Source organism: Diceros bicornis, chromosome 34, assembly GCF_020826845.1.
Source record: "Diceros bicornis minor isolate mBicDic1 chromosome 34, mDicBic1.mat.cur, whole genome shotgun sequence".
In the NCBI taxonomy this organism is placed as follows: domain Eukaryota; kingdom Metazoa; phylum Chordata; class Mammalia; order Perissodactyla; family Rhinocerotidae; genus Diceros; species Diceros bicornis.
This window is the reverse complement of record NC_080773.1, coordinates 27,518,760-27,529,287: the sequence shown is the minus strand read 5'-3', so window position 1 is coordinate 27,529,287 and position 10,528 is coordinate 27,518,760. Positions and strand designations below refer to the sequence as shown.

At 48.3% G+C, this 10,528-nt stretch overlaps 1 pseudogene; it reads left to right on the top strand.

The window, feature by feature from the left end:
- The first annotated feature begins 472 nt into the window (after positions 1 to 472).
- Positions 473 to 9,256, top strand: LOC131397264 (myeloid cell surface antigen CD33-like; annotated as a pseudogene).
- The last annotated feature ends 1,272 nt before the right edge of the window (positions 9,257 to 10,528 follow it).

Genomic DNA, 10,528 nt, shown 5'->3' with positions numbered 1-10,528 from the left:
CCAGACGCTCACACAGACCCTAAAGAATCCTTCGCCTGGCAGGACCCACCATCCAAGTGCTAGAAGAGGCTGTGACCCTCCAGGGTCAGGCAGGAGCTGACCAGCTCCCTGGTGCAGACAACATGGTCCAGAAAAACACCGCAGGATGGAAGGCCCTTGGAGACTAATTGTGTCCTATGACGGAGATGTCCTCAGAGGTCCTGGTCCAGGCTCCAGTGCTGGAGGGATGCACCCAAGGTGGAGGGACTTGTCTATTCTCATCTGGGCGTGTCTTGGGGTTTCTGGGCCATGGGGTGCCGCTCACTCTGAGCAGAAGTGGACAACTCAGGCCTGTGGTTCCTCTTCTGTGAAGGGCCAAGGTCGCTTGCTTCTCCCCAGCTTCCTGTGTGTCTACCATCAGCGTCCCCTCCCACTCGCCTTACCCTTCTCTTTTCAGACACAGGACAAATGCCCAGAACTCTCCATCTCAGAGATGCTGCCACTGCTGCTGTCCCTGCTGTGGGCATGTGAGTGAGCCAGGTGTAGAGGGGGCAGGTGAGGCAGGGGTTGTGGCTGACCCTGTTTCTCCTCAGGGTCCCTGACTCAGTATGACAGACACCTCCTGGAAGTGCAGGAATCCGTGACTGTGCAGGAGGGCCTGTGTGTCTCTGTGCCCTGCACCTTCCTCCACCCCTGGGACTACTGGAGTGATGCTGCCCCAGCTCATGGCTACTGGTTCCAGGAAGAGGCCAATCCATACCAGGATGCTCCTGTGGCCACAAACAATCCAGTTTGTAAAGTGCAGGAGGAGACTCAGGGCCGATTCTACCTGCTTGGAGACCCCCAGACCTACACTGCTCCCTGGACATCACAGACGCCAGGAGGAGAGACAACAGAAAATATTTTTTTTTCTGGTGGAGATAGGAAGTACAAGATGGATTTACAAATCTAAGCATCTCTTTGTGCATATGACCAGTAGGAAGTGGGCTCCAGGAATCACCACAGGGGAGCCACCTGCACTGGAGGTGATCGTGCAGGGCTAGGCTGGGACCCCTTTTCTGGGAGGGGTTTGGGGTACAATGACTCAGTGCTCAGTGGTAGGAGCTAGACCTAAGCCAGAGGCTTCTCTCAGGGCTACCTCTCAGACTCTCCCCCATGATCCCTGTGTCTCCTCTTCTTCTCACCAGCCCTGACCCACACACCCCACATCCTCATCCTGGGGACCCTGGAGTCTGACCACCCCAGGAACCTGATCTGCTCTGTGCCCTTGGCCTGTGAGTGGGGCACACCCCCCATCTTCTCCTGGACATCAGCTGCCCTCACCTCCATGGGCCCCAGGACCCACCTCTCCTCAGTGCTCGCCCTCACCTCATGGCCCCAGGACCATGGCACCAATGTCACCTGTCAGGTGAAGTTTCCTGCAGCTGGTGTGACCGTGGAAAGGACCATCCAGCTCAACGTCACCTGTGAGTGCTGGGCCAGGATGCCTGTTTCCCTGACGGTGTGAGGGGCAGGAGGGCCAGGCTGGAAACACGTGGTTCTTTATTTCTGGGGGCCTGGCTGAGTAAGGGACCTAGAAGTGTACAAGCCCTGTCCTTTCACCATTTCTGTGGCTCGTGGGGATTGGGAGATGCCTACATTTATCTCACCCCACCCTCCCACTACAGGGAAAAATACCCACTTCTTGTCATAGGTGCTCCAGAGAACCCAGAATATGGTGTCTGCTTAGGGGATGGCACAGGTAGGAAGGAGTCCCCTCCCATGGGGCCTTGAGTGGAGTGAGGTCTCTGCCAGGTCAGGTCAGAGCTGGATTTTCAGAGCTCAGATGGTGGGGGACTGATGGGGGGCTGCAGTTACACACAAGAAGCCCCTGTTAGACCTCCTCCCTCAGTATCCTTCAAATCCCGTCTTGCCAGGATAACCTGCAACCTCCTCCCTGCCCACCCTAAATGTGCTCTTTATCTTCCTCCAGTCACTGAAAGCCTCGGGGAAATTTTTTAGTAGGCTTTGTTATTTAGAGAAGTTTCAGGTTCACAGCAGAAGTGAGTGGAAGTTAGAGATATTTCCACTATACCAGCTGCACTTTCCCACACATGCACAGCCTCCCCACTGTCAACATTCCCCACCTGAGGGGACGTTTGTTACAACCCATGAATCTACATTGTCATGTCATTATCACCCAAAGTCTGTAGTTGATATTAGGGTTCACTTTTGGTGTTATACATTCTATGGATTTGGAGAAATGTACAGTGACATGTACCCATCATTATAGTATCATACAGAGTAGTTTCATTGTCCCCCAAAATCTCTTTGGGCCCTTTTTTGACTATCAATCACCCACCCTCACCCTGATTCCTCTCTGGAGCCCAGCTCCCCCCACTGCTTTATCTCCATGGGTAATGGCATCAGGTCCCCTCACTGGACAGTGAGTCCCATTGGGGCTTTCTCAGGAGTGCCCATCAAACTGTTGACAGGTGATGGACAGAGACACATCTCTCACCCTGTGTGTTAGATTCCTGGGAGACATGGCCAGGCCAGGCCAGGAGAGCTGTCTGGATCTGACTTGAACATCTGAGAACTGCTTGCTTCCACCCCCTTCTGGTGCACGAAAGACCACCTTTGACCCTGAGTGACAGGGCCATGGAGGACAGGAGAGGAGATTCAGACACCCTCCCTGGAAGGAAGGAAGGACAAGGCCTTCCAGCATCCCATAGGGCTCTGTGTGTGTGTGTGTCTCTCTCTGGAATGCCCACCCAGCCCAGAGCCTCACGCTTCTGCTGTGGCCAGGTATGGGTGCTGTTGCCGAGAGACCCCGGATGGAGAAGAACCCGGGTCCTGGAAGAGATGGAGTTTCCTGGAAAGGACTGGGGGGGCTGGATAGGAGATGTCACATGGACCATGTCCTTCTGGATAGGGCTGAGGTCCTATGATGGGTGGAAGAACCCAGAGGCTGAACCCTGGATGGGAGAGAAGAGGTGACCCTCACTACACGCTGGAGGAGGAGGGGACACAAGTCTATTCATCAAGATTTGAGTTCACTCCAAGTCTCTCTTGTCTGCAGGGGAACCAGGGACCAGGGCAGGAGTGATTCAGGGGACCATCGGGGGAGCTGCTGTCACTGCACTGCTCACTCTCTGCCTCTGCCTCATCTTCCTCATGTGAGCTGGGCTGGGTGTGGGCCAAGAGTTGGAGAAGAGGGACCTGGAGGGGTTGTGAGAGCCTGGAGCAAGAGCAGGGTAATGGTGGTAGTGAGAATCCAGCTGGTAGCCCCTGAGCCAGCATGAGTGTGTTCCCAGCCCTGCTTCCAGACACCCTGGAGTGTGAGTACCTTTTTACAAAGTCCTGTTATGAAGGCTCCTGGCCTCACCCCATCCTCAATCTTCCTTAGTCACTCACTCTAGCCTCAAAAGAGTGACCTGTGTCAAAGAACCTGGTGTCTCTCATCAGAGTGAAGACCCGCAGAAAGAAAGCAGCCAGGACAGCAGTGGGCGTGGATGACATCCACCATGCCATCGGACCAGATTCCCCAGTGAGTGATGTGGGCACGCTGGCATGCAGTCTACCCACCACATCTCCCTAGAAGGGGCCTCAGTCACGCTCCAATAGGCGTGTCAATAAATAAGCTCGTCGTCTTCCTGTTTGTTTGAAAATGTAGGTGTTATTATTACAATCATGCACCACATAATGAAGTTTCAGTCAACGATGGACCGCGTATATGACAGTGGTCCCATGAGATTAGTAGACACAGCCCAGGTGTGTAGTAGTCTCTACCGTCTAGGCTTGTGTAAGTACACTCTGTGATGTTCATGTTCACACAAGGACGAAATCACCTAAAGACGCATGTCTCAGAACACGTCCCCATTGTTAACGATGCATGACTGTGTTTAGGTACGTGAGGCTAACAGAGAGGGAGACAATTGTTACCCACAGTTCCTAAGAAGAGGGGAAATGCCACATCACACAGGGTCATGTGAAGAAGCACCAGGTTTGGTCAGGGTCAGAGGGAGCAAGGGGAAAACGTGGGCAGGAGCCTTTACTGTGGCTTCCGCGGGAAAGGCAAGGTGAGACAGGGCAAGTGGGTTTAAGACTGGCTAGTTTGAGCAATTTCAGCAGGCTCTGGGAGTAGGGGCTGTCTCCAGTTGTCTGGTGCCTGGCCCTAGGGGATTAGAGCGGGAAGATAGTCCGGAGTGTAAGAGCTTGATAAAGGAAGTGCTTGGGGTGTGAGCTTTGGACTGTTTGGTTTGAAGTATGAAAGGCACGCTTGCAGGCAGGTCCTTTAGTATCTCTAGCAATTCACCAGCCCTGGCAGGGGCAGTTCCAATGTCAGAGGGTCCAATGTCAAAAATCAAGAACACGCAGTTGATACACCTCCAAACATACTTCTGCTGCACTCTCCATCTCACGGGTGGCACTCTTGTCCCTGGCACCCAACAATAGATGTGGTCTTTTATCCCACCCCAGTCCTCTGTCACCTCTTCCTGCTCCCATATGCTGCAAAGCTTGACTGTGTTTCTTCTGAATATAGCTTAATACAACCACTCCCTTTGAGCTGAGCTCCCCTCTTAGTCCTTCTCCTGCTGCAGCCCTCCTCTCTCTCCTCCCCAGCACATTAGCATTCCCTCTATAATGAAATGCACTGCTTCTCCACATGCCAAAAGACAAGCGTTCAAACAACTTGGTCTTTCATTTGGAGCAGGAAAACCACAGTCACCTTCAGCGCTTCACACCTCCCACAGTGGCCTGTTCGCTCATGTCAAGCAGAGTCAGCTTCTCGCACCTCGGAATCATCCGTTGGCTGTCCCCTCCTCCTCATGTGCCTATATCAACCTGTCCTACTCCTGATCATCCTTTGAGCTCTGACTTTCATTTGTTTCTTTCACTCTGACTAGTGTGGTCACCCCTTTGAGGGTTTTGAGCACATGGTCAGCTATCACCCGTGCATTCATCTCCTTCAGCAACTGTCTTCCACTTGTCAATTGTTCTGAGGGCTTGGGTAATACTTGTGTTTTTACAAATACATATGTTAGAAATGTCAAATGTCCTTGCTGCCAAGGATTTTCACTGATTGTGGAGAAGGATGTCAATAATGAACAAATAAGTAGTGAAAATATACAGGAAATAAGTGCTCTGGAGGGAAATGAAATGGGACGACGGGAAAGGTTGGTGCTGGGGGCTGGATTATCTGATAAATCACCTTCAGGAGGTGAAGAAGTGCGTTGTGAGCCCTGACAGAGGATCACTGAGGGCTTTAAACAGACAGAGCAGCAGGTGCTATGTCTCTGAGGATGGGACATCCCTGATGTGCTAAAGAAACAGTAAGACAGTGCTCCTAAAGCGGAGCTCTGTGGGGGTGGGGAGTAGGTAATGGTGGGGAGGGAATGAGGATGGAAATTCATGAAGGCTGCAAATATCACAGAGTCATGAAGTTCACCATCATCACTTATGTACTTTGAGAAGTGTGACAACTTGTGTGTGTGCCTCCTTTACTTCTCACACAGAACACTTCAGTTCTGACACTTCAGACACCAGATGGGTGGGGATATTCCCCCCACCAAGCAATTCTCTGTAACACCAGCTGGGTATCCTCTCTATCTAGACACAGCCTCAGACTGTGTCACAGGTTAAGGGCTCAGTCCCATAAGATTGCCCCACCTTGGCCAGCTCCGTGGCTTAGCAGTTAAGTATGTGCACTCCACTACTGGTGGCCCTGGTTCGGATCCTGGGCACGCACCGACTCACCGCTTGTCTGGCCATGCTGAGGCGGCGTCCTACATACAGCAACTAGAATGACGTGCAACTATGACATAACAACTATCTACTGGGGCTTTGGGGAGAAAAAGGGAGAAAAAAGGGAGGAGGATTGGCAATAGATGTTAGCTCAGGGCCGGTCTTCCTCACACACACACACAAAAAGATTGCCCCATCTCCACATTGCACACACCAATCTCAAGTCCAGGTTGTCATTGTGCTTGTGACCAACCGGCTATAAATTGAAGGTTCCCATGACTCTCTCTTTGGGTTCAATTAATATGCTAGAGTAGCTCACAGAATTTAGGAAAACAGTTTACTTACTGTGTACCAGCTTATTATAAAAGGATATGATAAAGGATACAGATGATGGGCATCCAGATGAAGAGATGCATAGGGCAAGGTATGCAGGGAGGGGCAAGGAGCTTCCATGCCTTCTCTGGAGCACCACTGTCCCTGCATCTCCCTGTGTTCACCAAACCAGATGCTCCCAAAACCTCTACATTTTGGATTTCTGTGAAGGCTTCATCATGTAGACGTGATCGAGTATTAACTCCGTTTCCAGCCTGTCTCCCCTTTCTGGAGGATATGTGATGGGGCTGAAAGTTTCAAGCTTCTAATGATGGCTTGGTCTTTCTCTTGGCCAACCCCCATCTAAGAGCCCTCCAAGCATCATCTCATTAGAACAAAAGACACTCCTATCACCAAGGAAATCTCAGGGATTTAGGTGCTGAGTGTCAAAAAACAGGGTCAAAGAGCAAACTTTAAAACAGAAACTGGAAGTAGATCTATATCTATATTCATATCATCGATGTCTATATCAACATCTATATTAAATACAGATGTAGATATATGAAGATACGTTCTAGTATTTCACAGACATGAGCTGACACTCATTTTAATCAGATCACTCTGGCTGTTCTGTTGAGAAATTCTGTAGCAAGATAGGGTAGAAAAGAGGAGACTAGTTATGGAAGACACTCAAATAATCCAGGCAAGAAATGATGCAGACTGTATTAGTTTGCTGGGCTGTCATAACAAGATACCATAGACAGGTTTGCTTAAACTATAGAAATGTATTTTCTCACAGTTCTTTAGGCTGGAGTCCAAGATCAAGGTCCATCAAATTTGCTTTCTCCTGAAAACTCTCTCCTTGGTTTGCACAGATGGCCATATTGTTGCTATGTCCTCATATGGCCTTTTTTCCATGCTCACGCATCCTTAGTGTCTTTTCTTCTTCTTCTTATAAGGACATAAATCATTTCTGGCCCTACTCTAATGCCCTCACTTAAACTTAGTTATATCTAAAAGTCCCTATCTCCAAATACAGTCACATTGGGAGTTAGAGTTTGAATATATGAATTTTGTGGGACACAAGTCAGTCCATAGACAGACTTATTCCAGGATAGCAATGATGAATCTGGTGTGAAGATTTTGCATTCTGGATACATTTTGAAGATGAGTCCAACAGGATTTGTTAATGGGGTGATAGAGTATACGTGGAATATGATCAAAGACAGCTCACTGCCTCTACCTCATAGGTGTCGCAGATGACAAGGATGACTCTATAGATGCCCATCGAAGTCATACATGTCCATAGATGTCAAAGCTGACTCCATAGAAATCCACATGTAACATATACATCCATAGATGTTATAGATGTCCACAGATGTCAAATATTACCCCATAGATGTCCATAGATGTCAAAATATTCATATATGTCATGGATGCCCATGGACAGCCATAGATGTAATAGATGTTCATAAATGTCCATAGACACCAAAGATGACTCCAATGTGGTTGCCTTGAGCAGCTTAAAGAATTGAATTACCAATTCCTAAAATTGCCAACTCTGCAGGAGGAGTGTATTTTCAAGAGGACACCAAACTTTATTTTGGTTACCTTAAGTTTGATGTACCTCTCAGACTTCCAAGTGAACATGACAAGTAGACGGCAAGAGTCTGGAGCTCAGGAGAGGGGTCCAGGTGTGAGAAACAGAGGTTTGGGACTCCTCCACTTCAAGGTCTGATCGTGTATGAAACCACAAAGAACAGAAAGGGTCCACGGACAGACCCCTGGGACTCTCCAGCATTTAGAGTCAGCGAGATAAGGTTGAAACAGCAAGAATACCACTGAGAAAAAATAAATGACCAGGAGTGCCTAAGTTTGTGTCCTGTTGGCCAAGGGGAGATGGAGCTTCAAGGAGGAGAGAATGCTCACTTGTTTCAAATGCTAATAAGTCCAGTGGGATAGGGTGTGCGAAATGACCATTTAAATTTAGCTAAGTGGTATCACAACTGATCTTGACAAAAGCAGATCTGGTAGCATGATAGAGGCAGCTATCCTGATTGGAGCGATGTCAAGAGAGAATGGGAGAAGAGGAAGTGCAAAGACTCTTTTGAGAAATGTTGCAATAAATCTAGAGCTGAGAAATGAGTCTGCATCAGAAAATGGTTGTCCTCCTAAATCCCTTGGAAATTCCTGGGTGAGAGCACTGTCTTCGATTTTAACGAGGTGACTCTTGATGGGCTGCTGGTTGGGGATTTTCACTCCTGACTCCACTCTCCTGAGACTTGAGAGTGGCTGTAAATGCAGTTAATAATTGATCATGGCTACGTAAGGAAGCCTCTATGAAACTCCCACAAGTATGGGGTTTGGGAAGCTTCTAAGTTGGAGAATGCTTGGAGGTGCTGGGAGAGTGATGCTCCTGGAGAAGGCATGGAAGCTCCTCACCCCTTCCCGTATACCTTGTTCTATGCATCTCTTCCATCTGGATGTTCATATATACTTTATCACTCCCTTTTATAATAAACTGGTACACAGTAGGTAAATTTTTTTTCTTGAATTCTCTGAATCACTATACCAAATTAGGGGAGGGGGCCATGGGAACCTCCAATTTATAGTCAGTTGGTCAGAAGCACAGGTGATAACCTGGACATGAGATTGGTGTCTGAAGGAGGAAGAAAAAACGCCCACACATCTAGTTTCAGAAGAGTTGTGTGTGCGATGCTAGAGTGAGAGTTGTTTTTCATAAACACCTTCCTGTGTATCCAGTGCCCGGCACATAGGAGACCTCAGAGAGACCATGATCAGTAGATGTGTTACCTTGGGAAGTATCTAACCTCTCCGAGACTTAATTTCTTTCCCTGTATAATAATAGTATTTTCCACATGGGTCTGTGTGGGTTTTCAGTAGAATTGGAAAGCAGCAAAATGTACAATGTTTGTTGGATAATTGAGTTAACGGGACTTTGAGAATAATGTTTGATGAAAGAATGCTGTCCTGTCAGAATCAAACTCACTTCATGGACCCCCTCTGCCTTCTCCCTGACCTCACCACTGCTCTGCTCTGACCTCCTTCTTTGCTCTCCTCACAGGGTCACCAGCAGGAGTCCACGTTAGACAGCTCTGCTGACCCCACAAGCTCTGCAGGGAACGACTCCACCTTCAAGATAGAGAAGGAGCTGCATTATGCCTCCCTCAGCTTTAACAGGATGAATCCTCAGGAAGGCACCTACAGGACCCAGTGAGGAACCAACAGAAGCATCAGTCTGAGCCAGAGCATCCATGTCCCCTACAGGAAGGGGGACCCAAAGTCTGATCCTTGGAGACTTATCCCAAGAGGCGGTGGGTTTATAAACTGTTGAATGTGAGATTCCTGATATACTAAAACTACAGTAGGCTTTACAATCAGAGAGACCTGGGATTAAATCCATGCCCTTTTGTTTATTTAGAGAATGACATCGAGCAAGACACCTTACCCTTCCATGTCTCAGTTTCCTGCTTTGTGAAATGGGTGTAAGAAGTCCTACTTCACAGGGCTGCTGTGAGCATTAAATAAAATTATATTTGGAAAACACCCAGCAAAAGTCCTGGTACCTTGCAAGAGTTGGTGCATCCTGGTTCCTTCTCCCTTGAACAGAAAGGCCTTAGTGACATTTCACCCAGAGGCTGGGTGTGTTCTGTCCCAGACACCACATCAGCAACATACCAGTTCTCTCTCTACTCAAAGGCCTCCCAGGATCCCTGCTCTGACTTGGCCTCTAGCATGATCTCTCTCCATTCCTGAATCTTCCCTTTCCATCCTGCCTGCCTCCTACTAGTTATGTTATAGGCAAAATGAGATATCAACATTCAGAAAAGTTCCTAAAACTCAGAGCTGACCGTAGTTAAAATACTTCTCTATCTCCTCAGCCCAAAAGAATGATTTACAAGCTTCTCACCTTGACTTTCTAAGTCAGGGATCAGGAAACTTTTCTTGTATAGGGCCAAATATGAAATATTTTCAGCTTGGCAAGCTGTATGGTCTCTGTTGCAGCTATTCACTCCATGTTAGCGACACAAAAGCAGCCACAGACAATGTGTAAATGAATTAACGTGGCTGTGTTCCAGCAAAATTTTACTTACAAAATCAGGCAACCCATGGGCTATGGTTCTCTAACCTCTATTCTAGATTGTTCTTCATCTCACCCTGCCTACTTCTCCATTGCCATATCCTAACCCATCAATCCCTCAAGTCATTCTCAAAGTACCCCCATTCTGATGCACTTCTCACTGTCTCTGTGCATCCACGTCCCTCCTCCAGGAAGGTCCATCATCATGTCATCATCTGGCTAACACCAGCTTATCCTTCAAAATGAGCTCAGAAATATATGTCTGGGTTGATAAAATGGAGGGAAACAGGAGCTTGTCATCTTCCTCCTAAAAAGTTTAATATTTTAGGGGCCAGCCCCATGGCTTAGCGGTTAAGTGCGCATACTCCGCTACTGGAGGCCCAGGTTCAAATCCCAGGTTCGCACTGA